Raw genomic sequence first — 17,463 nt, 5'->3', positions numbered from 1 at the left:
AGGACATGCTCTGATCTTTTATGCCTCCCCCTTTAGTTAAGTTAGGTTTTCACACCGACAGCAGAGCTATTGTGTCCATGACATTTACTGCTGGAAATGGATGCTGTGTCTTGGCAGTGAATGGAAAATCTGAGCATTAGCAATGAAAAGATATCTTCAGAGTGTTCCTTGGTCTCTTGTTAGTCATTCAACGTAGAGGAATTCAGCACAGAGGAAACACGCTGGGTGAATGTCAGTGTTCCCAGCTCTGTCTGAAGAAAGAAAAATCCTGCTGTAAAACAGAGTATGGGCACTGAGCACAACAGGCTCCAGATTTTCAGGGCATACCAATGAAAACCTTCCTGATAGCAGAGTTCCAGCAACCCAGCTGGGGTTTATTTGGGAAAGGTGCAGTTTTCCACATAGGAAAGTGAATTGGGATGCATGTTTTCAGGTTGTAAGGAAAAATCTAATTGCTCTGACTAATTTGGATTTAGATGCAGCTTTATAGCCTGCAGCAAGAAGACACAGTCAACTGGGTGGAAAGTATAGTGTCATCTGAACCAGAAGTTCCCCATTTTTTTATAACCTCCCTTGAGAATGGGTCTGTGTCTGACTGGATTCCCAGAAGGCAACACAAGCTCTTTGTACAGGTACAGCTCTAAGGCTTTGCATTCCCTTACTATTTCACCAGGTTTATATGACTTACTGATGTCACCTGAGTATGCTTTTCTGTCTATCTGGATCAGTGTCCTCAGCTGAGACAGCAAACCCTTTTCTAGCTGAAGACAATTCCCACCATGCAACCTTTTAAAAAGTAATTCACAGCCTGGGTCACATCCCAAACACTGTGTGTGCCTGGCCACTGTGTGCACAGACTGGCACCACAAGGGGACTGGAGCCAGCTCCATGCTCTGCCTGCCACGGACTCCCCCTGGATCTGATGCATGCACGGGGGTCCACAGCTTTTTTCCCTGGAGTGGCTTTGTAGGTAACAATCTGAGGATGTACAGAATAAGCCACAGAACCTATGTAATTTAAAACTAACCTGGGTTACTCACAAAAGCCTACAACACACTGGATTTCTAATCTAGAATTTGTATGTCTTTCAAGCCAGAGCCAAATAAAAAGAAAAAGCTTAGACAAGGTACAAGACAGTTGTAATCTCCCTGCCCTTAGCAATGCCATGAGGATGATGCTCTTCTGACTGATGTGTTGTGTAATGATCTTTTGCATATAATTCTTAATGCAATTAGACTGAAATATACTGTCTAAAAAACATGTTGAGCATTTATGCCCTGTATTTTCTCAATTTATTCATACCGTAAAATAGGGAATATATCCAGACAGTCAAGGTGACGCTCAATGTTGTTCTTTTTGCAGTACCATCCATTATAAATGTTACTTACAGCAGCTGTATTTGACTTCATCCTGGCTACATAGATTAAAAAAGAACCTACATTTCAATTGTTCACAGATTATAACAAAAGATAATTATTTGGCTGTGGAAAAATGATCTAACAACATGTCTAAAATCTGCTTCCTTCAGGGTTTTGAGAACTCAGGGAAAGAGAGGGAGGGATTTAATGAAAGTACTTTGCAGTTATTAAAGAAGACTAAACTTAAGCAGAAGCAATCAAGGATGTGACTTTCAGAAATTGTTATTTTCATTTATGTTAAGAAAGAATAAAAGTTCCTCTAGTTCCTTTATGTCATTATTACATATGGGCTTTTTGTTAGACAAATTTTTTCTGGTAAATCAGGATGAGGTATAGCTTTGGCTCTTAAATGATATATAATTGTTTAATATTTACATTTTTTTCACACAGTTTTGCTAAATAAATTCTAGTAGTCACTGAACAGTGTGTTTACCACATGATGCAGTTTTAAAACATGCACAAAACCAATTCCGCACACAAATATTTCTGTGGGGGAGTTAAAACTGTAATAATTTGGCACCAGAGCAGCAGTGTGAGGCACTTGGCAAGTTTTTATATTGCACAAGCAAGAAAATGTGGTTATTTGAAAGATATAATTTAGGATAAATAAAATATTTACACAAGCCTAAATCTAATCAAGGTGTTTGCTTCATGAAGTGTATTTACATGGGTGCTAGTACACTAAAAAAACCCACAAAGGACACACAGGAACATAAGATGAGACAAATGCATTTACAAATCATGTTACAGGTCAGTGAACAAAAGATGTTGCCCTTGACACATAGTCACTGGTCTATAAAGAGAGATGTATGTTTCATCTTAACCTGATTTCCAGTGGACAGATGGCATCATTTTACAAAGCCTCTGGTATCACAAGGCCTTACATCAACATTGCCACACCTGTAAATAACAACTCCCTAATAGGTAACAGATTCCAGACTTGGTGATTTTTACCCCTAGAACTCCCCAAAAGGATACACCTGAATATTAATGGCAAGCCAGCACTGCTGCCTTTTTGGATGGTGCACTGCTGTTCGCTTTGCTATCCATCAAGCGCAGCATGAATGGGCAATGCCGTGCAGCTCCCCAGGACACTGCGGAGAGGAGAGAGAGCCATCAGAGAAAATTACATCAGCTGAGCTGCAGAGCATAAACGATAGAGCCAGCAGGGCCCAGTGCACCTTCCTTTATGCCATCATGATGCCATTTGATGGAAACCAGCTGCTCTGGTCATGTTCTTCACACGATACCCAGACCTGCCACCAGAACATGCAGATGAGACCCAAGTGTCTGATGCTCTTATGCTTTATTTTGTTTTCAGTAATTTCATATACTTATGTAGATTGATGTTCTTGTAATTAAAACAAAGAGTCACTATCAACATCTAAATGAAATTTAAACTGATTTCCACAAGCTATGTCAGCACTGACAATACAGCATTAAGCCTAGTAAAATAAAGACTTTTTAAAATGTATCTGCCCATTTCACAAGGAAATACATCTGAATACATCTCTAATGACACTCCATCTCTAGTTCTTCAGAAACTTCCTGTCAAAAATGAATTCTCTTGGCTTGCTTTACCAGAGGAATCACTGCATACATGCCAAATCAACAAATCACTGGGTAATTCATAATGATAGGTTATGAAGAAACTGATAGAAAGTGTTACGTGTGTAGGAGGACTAGACTAATCTTAGAGAAGTGAGGGATAAATTTTCAACCCACCATTTCTAGATTTGCATTATTAGCGCCCTTACTGATGCCTAGCATCAGTGCAATAACACTTTTTAATGTTTTTTTGCTGAAGAAAATAAATCAGGATCAGTTTGGATATGGCCTTGCTCTCAGTTGAGATAGGTGGATCCCCGGGTGTCCTAACAGATAACCTGTCCCCTGAGCTGCACTGGGTCCTGGGAAGCCTGGCTCCTGGCAAAGTCCCTGGTCCCAAAGTTTCCCCACAGCTGCCTCCCAGACTCATCTTCCAGGGGAAGAGTTGCCCCCTGTGCTGCCTGGATGTCCACGTGGATGGCCTGGCAGCAGACTGAGCCAGCAGGCAGAGAGCCATATCACGTGTAAAGTCAGCTCTGAGCCAGGATGCCTCCTCACTTGCTCCTTTGCTGAACTTGAAAGCAAAATGGACATCTTGCTGTGGAAAACCTCAATGCCAGTGCATCAAGCGATGATCTGCTGGACAGGCCTGCCAGGAAGCACCCCAGCACTGCTCCTGCTGCCTGGCAGAGCCACTGTGGCATAGAAAGCTGTGCAGCCAAAAGACAGACGAACTTTACCCTCGGAGCAGTGGGCTTTTTGATGGGAGTCATACTGCTCCTGGGCTAGGAAACCCCCAGTGTCCTTTCCTCCTTAGACTGCACAGCTGCACCTTGTCTTCCAAAGCGGTCTGGCTCAAAAACTGATTGTCACACTAAATTCTCCCAGGAGGAAGAGCATTCTTTTTATTTGTAGTGAGATAGCAAAACATACAAACAGAAGAGATTTCACAAAAATACTTCTATGATTATTTTTCTGGAGCATGCGCAAAAGCTGTTATGTTTGGCAATGAATTTGACAGTCACTTGTGTTGTTCAACTCTTTACCTTTAAATAACACTCCTAAATACTCCTGTACTGTTTTATCTGCCTGTTCCATAATGCTTCTGCAGGAAAAATTACCTCATATATTTGCATCTCCCATATTTGCACACTGTAAAGTTCATCATTAGAAAACAGTTCATCATTAGAAAACAGGAAAAACCACCCCTTTGAATTTTGCATAGCCTAAAGCACCTCTCAAAATAAGGACACTGAACAAAACCTTCCAGTCATTTTATTTTTTACTTCCAGGGCCAGGTTTGGAGCATTTCTTATACATGAATCAGTAAGGAGCTCCAGTGCAGGAAGTGCAGACAGGCAGGAGCTGCAGTCTGTTCAGTAGCAGTAAGTCTCTATAGGCCCAACGTAGAGAAAGCCAGGCAGGAATCCCAAGAAAGGGATGTTATTTTACATGAGCTACATGCCTATTGCCCCAGTAACGTTCTGGTTTCTTTACCCTCTTCTGTATTTTACAATATTCCTCTTAGTACTGAAAAAAATCAGGCTTAGGATCTAAATCCCGAGACTTCTGTGAAAGTTTTGACGTAGACCTGCATGTAAGTCTTGTGAAGCCAAATGTGATTTCTCTTCTATGATTTTATGATTTTTATTCTATGTTCAGTTCTCACCTTTTACTGTGTTCCTCATAAGCAGTTATGAAGAAGTGCAGGATTTGTTTTACACCTCAAATCAAATTTCATTCTCAGCTGCTTCAGAAAAGGAACAGACCACTTGTGCTGAAAGTCATCTCCTCCTGCTGCCTTTGTTTCTCTGGCATCATCGATGGCATGTTTATATCCTGAAGCAAAGGGCCCTGCCAGTTCTTCTGTGCCATCTGAGGTGGTGAAAGTGCTTTCTGTTATCCAATTGGCAAAAAACCCAAAGCCAGAAAACCCAGGGATCTAGACTAGCTCAAAAGGAACTTAAAAGAACAGGCTCCTGTGGAGAGCTGCTGTTCCTCCAAAGGATTTATGGCTTTCTCTACAGATCATGAAAGTATATAATGGATCAAGAAGATAACCACAACTGTAAAGAAAACATGTATGTACTCTTACATCCTATTCTAAAATGTCCTACATACAAAACTATTCACTGTAATCCCTACATGAAACATTCACTAGCTTTATACACTGTTGTAGAAACACTGGAAAATATTATGTATATCAAACAATGTTAAAGTTTTCACTTTTTGTCCTATAGCTAGTATTTTATGAGTTTGCATTCTGAGTCTCTTCTTTAAAATTATTCTCTGCAAGTTGCTGACAAGTGTATAATACCTGCACAGTGGAAACTAAGCATTTAAAATCACGGAGCCATATTCTGCACACACTTACTCTGCTGTAAATCCCAAGTAACTGCTGACCTCACTGGATTTAAACTGGATTTATAGTGAAATTCAGAAATTGTCCATACTTCCACTGATTAAGCTTCAAAGTCATTTACTTATGACCTTTTCAGAGTACAAAGACAATTTAGACAGTGTTACCTAAGTGCCTTGCTAGGTACAGTATGACTTCAGTTAAAAAACAATGATGGCAACAATTACAGTTTCTCCTTCTTCAATCTTCTTTAGTACTGCTGGAACTAAAAAAAAAAACCTTCCTTTTTTTGAAAGCTCTACAATATTATTTTCATTTCTGATCTTGTTCTGTGGCTCAAAGAAACACAAAAGGTACATCTAGAAACAACTTACTTGGTGACATAGTTAATTCCCTGCAAAATATCATGGGTTTTTTTATTTAACATTATTTTCTTCAGCATCCTCTCAAATGTCCCAAAGAATACAGATTCTAGCACTTGTCAGGAAACTAGTCTACAGTCTCTCCAGGATCTCAGTATGCTGACCAGGGGGCTGTGAAATAACACCACAGTCCAGGGCAGTATCTCTCTCTCAGTAGTAAAAAAAGTAGGAATGGAGTAAGGCAAACCTCAAACCCTAGACCAAGATCAAGTCCTTGAGATCTACCTGAGACAATACCATCAACACTCCCTCAGGAATTTTATTGCTTTGCACTACCCCAAATGTTTTCCTTCTGGAAAGCACTCTCCATAGCCTCTGTCATGGAGCACTGAATCCATCTAATTGCTTCACTAGGTGATGTTAGACCCATCAAACATTCCTAACAGGATGGGCAGCTCATGAAATCTGGCTTATTTTTGACACCACACCTGCACAACTCATCCACAACTGGAAGCAGTTCTGATGTGGAGTTTTGCAGTATCAGTGTAATCATGCTGGGGTGGTGCATTCAAGCAGAGGTTCCACAGAACAAGGTTTGCAACACGAATATAGAGTAGAAAGATCATTAATTCATACGTGTAAGTACATACTGAACACTCTGACTCTTTTTTTCTTTCTGGTCAGTTATTGCTAGCAATTTTTCAATCTGCATGGAATATATTTTGGACTTGGGAAGTCCTTTTGGCTACATGGAAAAGGAATTACTCACTATGTTACACTTCTATTCATGCTACTGATCAAGTTCGACTCATCAGAATCACTGTGTTGGAATGGACCCTCAAATATCATTGAATCCCACTCCCAGCCCTACACAGCATCAATCACAAGCCCTTTCAGTCTTTTTCCATGGCAAAATAAATTCCTGCTACCACAAGCCCATGTGCATTACATACTGTGTGTTTTTACCCCTTCACCTCAGCATTTACTTTTACCAAGCTGTTCAATTTGGTCTCGGCATTTATGCACTGCAGGAAAATATAAACACATGAAACCTCCCTTTTCGCAGATATGATCTCCTAATTAAACACAGACTTAGTTATCTCTGCCTTTATAACCATGATTAATTCCAAGAAGTTAACCATTATTTTCCTTCTGTGTTCAGTACAGGGAACTGCTTTGAGTGCTTGCTTATCCCACTAAAACCACTCTCCCTGAACACTGCCTCCAAGCAATGGCTCTCCATAAGTTTGAGGAAAGAGGGACTGGTTGTCTCCACCGAATCTTCTTGGCTCTCTATCTCTGCAAGGTCTCCAAATCCAGGAGCTTGGGCCAAACAGGGAATAGGCTGAAGAAAAATATTACCACAGGCCTGGGCCCTAGGGTACATCACCATGTCCCGCAGCTGCAGGGAGGAGGAGGAGAGAAGATCCAGCAGGCAGGAATTGTGCAGCAAGATTGATTTATTTAATTATTTTACAAACTCTTTTATAGACTTTTTTCTTCATAGTCTGATTGGACAAAGGATCAGCCACCCCTTGGGGTGGCTGGCCAAAATCCTAAAACATCCATTGTCAAAATATTTTCTGCTGTACCATAAAAAAGACTTTTCAAGGCTGCAGGTGTTTGGTTGTTTAGATAACTCTGCTACCTCTTCTGTGAGAGAGAAAAGTCTCTCATAGAAAATAGCAAGAAAATCCTTGCTAGCAGCATTTTTGTACAGAAAGATGTCTCCTATCTCAGCTTCACAGTTACTTCCTCAAGTCCTGGCAATGTGAGCCAAAAGCTCCCTGACACATAAGAAGCAAGAAAGGTTTAGGAAATATAAATGGAAGACTGCTCCAGCCAAAACACAAAATACTGCTCAAACATTGGTGAAAGAACTGTGTCTCACATGTGACAGGTGTCCTGAATGTGAGTTAAGAAAGACTTGGAACTTGGCCTTTGCGTGTCTCCACTCAAGAGCTGACCAAGCTCATCTGACAGGACGCCTACAGTGACACAACCAATGCAGAACCACAGAATCATTTAGGTTGAAAAATAACTTTGAGATCATCAAGCACCACCATAAACCTAACGTTGCCAAGACCACCAATGGAAATTGATTCCATTTCAATTAGTTATTGCTATTTTTCTGCTTCTATTTTGAAATCACTTAGAGCTACCCACTGCAGTTGATGCCTGATCATAGAGGAACTACAAGCTCAAGCAAATTAACTTAATCTATGCAAAGGAGTGTGGATGCTTTTAGTTGGGGTCTGTCTGCAGTGAGTAACTCAGTGTGCAGTAGCCAGAGTGTGAATTTGCAGCCCACCAACTCATCTGCACAAGGGTTTTGAATGGTCCCTGGGAAAGCAGCGTAAGTCACTGTAATATATATTGTGTACTAAGGACACCTATAAAGAATATACTTCAAAGTAGCTAATGAACTATATATTCACATCCTGCCTAAATATCCACTTATTTGTTCCATGCATTAATTTGCAACCTAAATTAGAAACCATATGAGTTGGTGAAACCCATGTTTCCTTTTGTGCTACAGCAGAAATAAAACCAGAGGCACTGATAGGTTAAGGTAGCAACAGTAGAAGAAGGACTTGTACTCCAGTAATACACACGAGGACCAGCACTCAGTTCTTCTCCCACCCAGCTTCTCCCACTGCTCTCCCCTGCACCAAGGCTCACTGTCCTGCCCCATGGCTTAGGTGTCCAGCCCTGTTCCCTGTTTTGGTCACTCAGGGCTTGCTGCAGCCTAGTGATGGCCGCAGCATGGGCCAGCAGAGCAGACTGTTTCCTGCATGCCTCCTGACTTTCCACTGAACTGCCCTGTGGTCATCACAGTTAAACAAATAAAACAATTTCCAGTTTAGAGGGTTTAATTATCTTTGATTTAATGCTTGTCAAAAGCTTTTCCTCCTGATGCAACTAATGTGAAATTCCAGGAAATGATCAGTTAAACCCAAGGAGAGTCTGAGTGGACACTTGTGCTGGCTGGACACACAGATAGAGTGTCCAGCTAGGACAGTCCCAGAACACATTGCCATGTTAGAGCATGCTGCTTGAAATTTTCATAATACTACTTCTGTCATATTCTAACTCACAATATGCAATTTTCCCCCATCTCCCCAAGCCACATCCATGGGATCTCACTGGTTCCTGGCCCTGTGGGAGGAGGATGAGTAGGGTGCCCCACACCAAGTCACAGAACCCTGCGGAGGTGTTACACATCACTTGGCCTCCAGCCTGGGATATGTGCTTCTCCAGGTGCCAGTGCCAGGCCACGAGTCCTGATGCAGGAAGTGTGGCCTTTATGGCATCTGCTCTGCTTCCCAGGCTTAAAAGCAGGGAATGAAAGGAGAATAAAAGCCCGTCTCCAAAGCAGACTCTTTCTGACACCCTGTGTCTGTATAATCTCAGTTTCTTGGCTGGGACCTGTGGAGTAGTGCCAGCAGGAATACCAACGCAGGGTTACTCTTCCTCACCATCTCCAGCAATACTGCTCACCAGAGATGTGTTTCTTTCACGTGTAAGATAATTTCCAAAACAAAGGATTTAAATACACATTGCTAATTTTATATGGATTCTGTCCAGAAGAACAAAAGCCTTTTAAATAATGAGAATAATAGCAAACTCATACTATTGTGTTTTAGAAATATTTATTCAAAATTCTAAGAAACAATTGCTCAACATTTTCAGGCAATACCAGAAGTTCTATCATTTGGGCACATATTTTGTGGGAGGTTTTTTGAGACTAACTCTTTGCTCATATTTTTTTTCTGCTCAGCTTCCCTCATGAGCATGGCTGTTTTTTCCTCATTCCCTGCCCCTATGTGGTTAATCACATTCTCTTTGCTGCTTCCTCCTCACTCTACTTGGATGTCCTCTTCTAGGTTCATGCCTTTACCTTCTCATCATCTGCCTTGCTTGGGTGTTTGCTCAGAGAAGCTTTTCTTGCTATGGGACCTCTGAACTGATGGCCCTGTCTGCTCCCCTCCAGCTCTACCCCTGGGAGCTTTCGAAAACTGAATTAACAAGTGTGGACAGCATAATTTTGAAAGGTGACAGGCAGTTTACATAAGATGGAAAGATGCACTTTTACAGGATCAAAGCCTCTGCAGGAGTAAAGACAACTCTTGGCCTGAAAACAGAGCTCTTTTACGAGAGTTATTGTGCTTAACCTTTTATAATGCTCTGTTCTGTAAATGACAATAATACTGAATTCTGTTATTTGAAACTAACACCCTCCACATCACACCAGCTTTGGATTATGTGCTGAAAGCTCCAATTGCAACCACTTGAATGATGGAATGGGACTGGCTACAAAGTCAGCTGGCAACATTAGGAGGGCTGTTTTGGTTGCTGCCAGTAGCTAAATCACATTAGCCCACTACCACACTTCCCTAGGAACCTACTGCAGGGCTGGGTATAAAAAAGTGTTATGAAAGAGAAAGGTCTCCAAATAATGCAATTGCTCACACCCACACCCAAGAAAGGGAAATATTTATAAACAATTCTGCCTATATTTATGTAGTTTCCATGGCTCTCCTCTGTCAGACTCCATCTGTGCTTTGCCTGAGACCATCTTCCTTACACTGCATTTACTCTCTGCCTATGGCTTTTCAAGGATAAGAGAGGGATTTGGTTCATAATTTTGACTGAACAAACTGCAAGCAGGAAGAAACATCACTCATCCATGAGGACATATTTAGCTAAGTTATTGTAATATCTGATACCTGCATGGGGCAAAAGGTGCAGAAAATGTCAACAGTGACAGCAAAGACCCCTTATCTACCCCATGATGTCTTGAGGTGCTGCTGTGTCAGGCAGTGTTTCCTGCTGGAACTTGGATCTGAGTGATAAGGCTACTGTGTAAGAGGAGGTCAGAAAAGGTCAACCTGTTTCCCTGAATGTCCAGCAGAAGGACAGGGTTGTGTCCCACAAAAATCAGGCCAGTCCTGTGTCTGGGAGGGTTTTGTTTCCTGCCCTTATTCTTGCATGGGACATGCATTTTAGGTACAGGGTAGCTCTCCAAACACCATTTCCACTGATTTGTGCTGCTATTCCATAGGAAATTTTGACTGTTGTGCAGAGTGTTTCCAGCAGATTAATGGTTAGATGGGAGCAAATGGTGGTCCATAAGTAAGGTGAAGGATATTAACTCCAAACAGTCACTAAATCTTTAAGAAATGCCCTGACCTCTGTTGGCTATTGCTATAAAAACTGGGAAAAAAATCCCAGGCATTTTTTCTCTATGACATCACCGCCACTGGTATGCATAGAATATATATTAGTAAATCCTTTGGCTCTCCCTCTGTACTCTAGTCATCATAATTTGCTATTTTGGGGGAAATACATGCTAATGTGATGGGAAGAGTGGGGGAAGGAAAGCACTCTTGCTTTGAAAACCACAGTCAGAAATTAAGGCTCAGTTTCTCATTTTCTAAAGTGTCTTTACTTCCTATAGCATCACTTTTAAAATTCTTATTGTTGTTTGGATCTTCAGGCTCCAATCCTTGGACTCATTTACTTCATCCCTTCCCCCGGGGTAGCTCCTGTTATTTTTATCTCGGAGGATTCCCTAGAATACAACTGTGGGGTGCTTGTGTGACCGACGTGTGTGTGCAGAGGAGGAAATGAGAGCAGAAATGCGTCATCAGCGTTTGAAAGGGATGTTATGGCACAGACAACCACCAAGCAGCTCTGAATGTAGATGGTGATGGACAAAGGGAGCAAAACTACACCTCTGCTTGAAGAGGGAGTTATAGAAGTGAGAAGCTTAAAAGGAAGGTAGCTACTTCCACTTCATTCTTAGCATTTTACTGAGGTCTTTATTGCACAACCTCTTCTCCCCTGTGCATTTCATCCATTGTGTGCTCCTCCTCCCAATCTGCTTTATGGACATTTTATTGCTTTTAAGAACCTCTCAGAAGACACTTCAGCTTATGTGAGGACTAAAAAGATTTCAATGCCCTGTGTCCTTGTCCCTCACAAGATATCACTGCACAAACTATTCCGAGGAATTCTGTCATCAGGGACACCATGCTGTTGCCCATAAATCTAAGGTCAGCAGATGGAAAAATTAAAACTACGATGACACTAAGAGATATAAGTTAATTAAATAAGGCAGAGGAATATTTTAACAAATGCTATCCTGTCACACAACTCAGCACTCTTTTAAAGATAATGCTATTGTATTTCCATCAGAGTCAGCAGTAGATGTGATGGTTCTTGGATAAGATCCTCTGCCTCCTGGCAGGCTGTTGAGAAGGAGATGGAGGCAAGACCAATGCCTGAAATGGCTTGGAGGGTGATAAAGGCATTATTTAGTCCAGCTCCAAGTTAGGTACTGATGATGTACATTGGAAAATACCGTCTCTTTAAAAACTTTGGTAACAACATTTTTGATTAAAGGCAAACACTAGATCTATATTATTAGAGCAACTTCTGTTACAGGGTCCAGGGAGAGTTGCAAAATTTAACAGATCTGCTCCAGTCATTCATAGATGGAACTAAATTGGAGCACATGCCACTCTTTCTATCTTTTTTTGTTAATCCTCTTCTCTGTTTGCTCAAGACTATTCACAAATGCTGTTACTGACAGTGAAACTTGCTTGTTTACAGGTTTTGCATTAGACTTAGACTCATAGAACTGCAGAATAAGATGAGTTGGAAGTGACTTATCCGGATCACCAAACCCAACTCCTGGCCCTGCAAAAGACACCCCAAGGATCACACCATGTGCCTGAGAGCATTGTCCAAACACTTCTTGAACTCTGGCAGGCTTGATGCTGTGACCCCTTCCCTGTTCCAGTGCCCATTAGTCCATGCATTACCAGAGACTTATAAATCACAGGTTGAAAGTTGTTAATCTCTCCCTCTGTGGAGACCTTGCATAAACCAAGAGCACCTCCACTGCACAGCCCCTCATGGTTTCCTTAAACAATTTCTGTCCTCTGTGATCAAGCTGCCTTTGCACAAAAGATGATCCACATCAGCCACAGCACTGCCTTGTTACTATCCATGTAATTCTCATTTCTCCACTGCCACTGTTTTTGCCAAGCTTTCTACTCACTGATCAGCACTTCAACTCACCAGTCTGCAGAAGCTGTTGCCTTTACTCTTCAAACCTCTATTCTCCGTGTTTGCAAAACAAATCTTCTTGCTGTGACTCTTTCTGCAATTATAATTCCATTAATGAGTTTCTCCAGAAAGGCTAGGAAAGTGCTAGGTGATAACAGACATCCTATCTACTGCCAGTTACCACCTTGAACCAAATGCTTAGCCTGTGTTGTTTGCCAAGACCCCTGATCTTACCGCACCTGAGAAGTTTTTGGGAGCCAACCTCACCTGCCGCCACCGACTCCATAGCAGTGCTTTGTGAACCACATAGTGCTTTACTAAGGCAGACCTAACAGCTCACAGCTGTTGGAAAAGGCCCTGATTTCACTGATCAGCCATCTCTGGTGACTTGTGCAGCTCAGCAGCTCACCTTTCTAAGGCACTAACAGCAGAATTTACTTCCCTCATTCTTTATTTAAGAATATTTTTTTTTTCTTTCTGTGTATTATACAGCACATGTAACTTCCTGAACAGACCAGCTCCTCTTCCTCTGGATCATTTTGCTCAGAGCCATCCACTCTTTGGACCTTTTGTTTTCACTGATTTATGGATGGCATTCTTAACTTTCTCTGCTACAATGCAATCCTCATCATCATCATTCTTCTTGTAGACTTCTATATTTTGAATATTACCTTGTCTTTAGAGTGTCTTTTCCTGAGATCATAAGATGGTCAGCTCAGAGTCTGCCATGTAGTGCTTCCTTCTTAGTCCTTATTACTTTGAATATCTCTCTCACCTTGAAAAATCTGAAGATAATTCTGCAATTTCAAAGTTCCTCAGAAAACGCTTTATTTCCACTTTATCTGTTTGCTTGCACTTTCTGCAAAGTTTTGGGGGTTTTCCCACTCACAGTGTGCACACCCCTTCACAGTGTTCCCTGCCTCTGCTTTTTCAGAGGTCAGGAGATTTTCTACTATCAAGGGTACCTTAACCCCTTTCATGGCATATTCAAGACAGAACTTTTTAAGGACCTGTAGATGTTCCTCTGCATTTTTTTCTGGCCTTGTGCCAAAAGCTTGTGGCTCACCATTTTCTCACAGTCCAGTTTTGCCATAGGTATCTCTGGCATGTTCTACTAATGCCTTGATTTCCCTTCACTGCTTATGCTGCTGTGAAGAAACAGGAGATTTGGTGGAACATTTGTCACTGAGATAAACAAGAGGCAAGTGAGTTTTACGGAAGAATCACTCATGATACTGTCAATACCAGATGGATTTTTTCAGGTCAATTTTCTATTTAGCTTGAGCGTAATAATGCACATGTAGATGATGTAGTGGAAGAATTTGAAGAGAAACAATCATTCCCTTATTGGGTTTTGATTTTGGCTGCAGTTACCCCTGCAAGCTCTCAGGACCTGGATAGTCCAAACAGCACTTGGGACACAAACATTTCTCTCAAACTTCTCCCTAGACCCCTTGCAGCAGAGCTGTTTGGTCTCCTGAAGCATACAGATAATATGAATGGATTTCATATAGATGAGGCACACAACAGACACAGAACAGTTAAACTCTTAGCTCCTCTAGTACCTTTGCAAGTTCTTACAAAACAGAATCTATGTGACAGACTCAGGGGGCTTGCTGACTCCAAACTTCACTAGCTCGTACCAAAAAAACCTAAAAAACATAACTAAAACTTCAGAGAGACTTTGTAAAATAAATAAAGATTTTTGCTCTGTATAATACTGCTCTATATAAACTCTTAGCAAAAGCATCTCGTTCAGAGTAGGCATGCATTTTATGAAAGGTACAGCAAAGGATCTAATCTTAAATTACATGCACTATGATACAAAACCCATTTTGTGAATTAGAGGAGCACTGGGCAAAGAGACAAGCACAGAATCATGTGGCAGACCAAATGCATTATTTATTATTTAGTAGGGCTTCTGTAATACAATTCCATACATTGACTTATTCATGAAGTGCAGTAAGAAAGAAATTGAATTATTGTGTGAAGAAAATAAGGTTTTATATTCAGCTACTATGCCAGCAAAAATTGAAACTAACAAACATGAGCTGAAGAGATGCCATAATATTCTTAGCTGCTGCTTAGGAAATATTGACTGAAGCCCATCAAAGCAAATGAAGGAAGTTGCATTTAGTAATGGTGAAAGATGACACCCAGCTTCTGGTTTCTCAGGCCGCCAAAGAGCTTGTGCATTAAAGGCAGCAGGAATAGAGAGCTCCCTTTTGCATGAAACTCATTCTCCTCCTGAGCATTCATGGCAAACCATTCACATCAATGCTAGGCTTGGCACTGGCAGATTTGGGTTGGCACCACCAACACTAAGATACAATAATCCTTTAAAATAAAATTTGCTACCAGGCAGCAGGAAAGTGACTCAGAGTGCAAGATCCTGTTCTCCACACTTGTCTGATTGTGAGACCCTGCTGGCACTGTCAGTGGTGATGCCCATGAGCACCAAATCTAGTGGTAGTTTCTGTGACACAAAGCCTTTTGGAGACTCACAAGAGACAGGGGAGACAAGATGAATAGTGACATTGAAAAATGCCCTCTCTCTTCTTTACATCAGAGTGTCCATACAGTGTCTGTGTCTCTCCTGGAGACCAGCTTTCTGGCTTCCCACTGTCTGGCATTGTATTCCTAATTTTGCAGCTGAAGTACCTAACTCTCACAGTTCTCTGAAATACAGTGTGATGCCCAAGGGCTGTACATTTCTCTCTACTTGGTCTCAGAAATGGAAATTCGTCCCTATTACTAAGGCTACCATTATAAGTGTCAGGATTTCGCAATTCTTCACATAAACTACGGGGATTGTCTTGGGCCTTCACATGTCACTCCATGATTTAAATTAGTCTAAGTGTATAAGGGAGTCTATTACTTTACTTGACCTTAAGCAGAATGAATCCTTAAAGCGATGCTGCAAAAAACCCCTGAAGTATCACTGATGAGCATACAGCTAAAGAATTTATTTTCTCTGTTATTCATTTCACACACTAAATCATAATAATTTTTACTATCTTTTTTTTTTTTTCTTTTTTTTTGCATTTGCTACTTTTCAAGTTAATGGCTTTCTTTCCTTTTCTAAATCTCACTTTTTCTAGAAGTAACAACAGAAAATTTGCTTGAGTAAACTGAAACTTACCAACTAATCAGAGACATGTTAAAGAAATTAAAACTTTTTGGGTGAGTGGAAAGAAGAGTGCCACAATTGATTTATCAGTTTTAGAAGTGGTGGTACATGGCACCAAGGGCTTTCAGACATTCAGACATTCAGAGGAAAACTCCGAGTGCAAAGAACACGCTGAGGTTCTGCTCTTCTGCGGCCTGAAAAGAACAGCCCCTCTGTGGCTTGCTCTGCGTTGGCTTAGTTCCCGCATTACCAGCAAAACAACTGCCTAGCAACTCAGCTTTTCCCACAACATTTCCTGTGTGCCCAGAAAAAAAGGATAGCACCTAATATTCTCTCTGGATAATCCCCTTACTTGAGAGCTGTATCCAGCCCTCTGTACACATGGGAGCTGTAACCAGCAAGGCAACTGTTGTTGTGACAGAGAGGGCAGGCAAAGTCAAACCAGTCCCCTGATCCCTGCTGCAAGTTGTGCAGGTTATCTGCTCATGAGACAGACAGAAAACTTGCTGCTTCTCTCCACTGCATCTCCCCAAACAAAGGCAGGAAGCCGTGGCTGTCGGCAAAAAGGTACAGACATCCTTCCTATTGAGAACCCTGTTTTGTGAACTGTGAGGGAGCTCTCTAGCACACACTTCACAACTGTCGGGAGAGTCCATCTGAAGGCATAAATAATTCAGCCCTTTAAAAAAATAGCGCTGGCTTGAACATGTGAAATTGCTTTTTCAGTTACTGCCTTTAAGAAACATTTGCAGTCATACAGCAGATTTACTAATAGTTACATTTTTTTACGTGACATCCCAACTGCAGCAGTGTCTTGCATCTCAGTGTTTAAGTTACCTCCCTCACAGTTTCAGCACCAGTGAAAAAAAAGCTGCCTTGAATCTTCTGCAGCTGTTTCTGGGCAACATGCTGAGGGGACTGCAAAATACACAGTTTTGCCCATATGTTCTCTGGAAGCACAAACCTTCTCATCCCTCCAAATGTTTGAGAAGCACTGTAAATAAGCTCTACCCAGCATAAATAAGAAAGCACTCTTAATCAAACATGCAGAAATTAGGGCAGCAACTTACTTGCCGTCTTCATAACTTCCTCAGGAACATTGTCTTTTCAAATGAGTGCAACAGGAAATTGTGGTGATTACAGGAGAGCGGCACGACTGCAGCTCAAACCACAGGCTGCAAAGTGCAGAGGCAGTCAGCACTGGATTGGTAACAACAACAGGCAGCCGCCTCCCCTTCTTCTTGTACTTTGCATGTAAATCTTAAACTGACGCCATGTGGAGAGAAGTGACTTTAGCAAAGATCTACAAGAAATATGTCTGTGAAAAGGCTTTGTTACTCAGAGCTCTGTGCTCAGAATTGCAGTGCTTATCTCTTGAAGTGCTCCGAGACCTATAGATGAAAAGCATTCTAGGCCTGCTACCATTTAACACTGAGTTTATCTGGACAGGTGTTCACTGCCTTTATTAAAGGCAATACTGACCTTTAGTTCCTCTTCAGCACACAGGGATGAACTTGGACCTCTCTTGCCCTGCCTTTTGCTGCGGTGTGGTAGAGATGTGCACACTTA

The 17,463-nt window shown here is 41.5% G+C and overlaps 1 protein-coding gene across 1 annotated transcript in view; it reads right to left on the bottom strand.

Annotated features, from left to right (window-relative positions):
* CEP85L (centrosomal protein 85 like) overlaps window positions 1–17,463 on the bottom strand; it is a 177,923-nt gene that overhangs the window by 122,090 nt on the left and 38,370 nt on the right. The gene's annotated exons all lie outside the window — the stretch shown is intronic.

Source organism: Aphelocoma coerulescens, chromosome 3 (assembly GCF_041296385.1).
Source record: "Aphelocoma coerulescens isolate FSJ_1873_10779 chromosome 3, UR_Acoe_1.0, whole genome shotgun sequence".
Taxonomy (NCBI): domain Eukaryota; kingdom Metazoa; phylum Chordata; class Aves; order Passeriformes; family Corvidae; genus Aphelocoma; species Aphelocoma coerulescens.
Note: the sequence above shows the minus strand (reverse complement) of the source record. Positions and strands in the feature narration are given on the sequence as shown.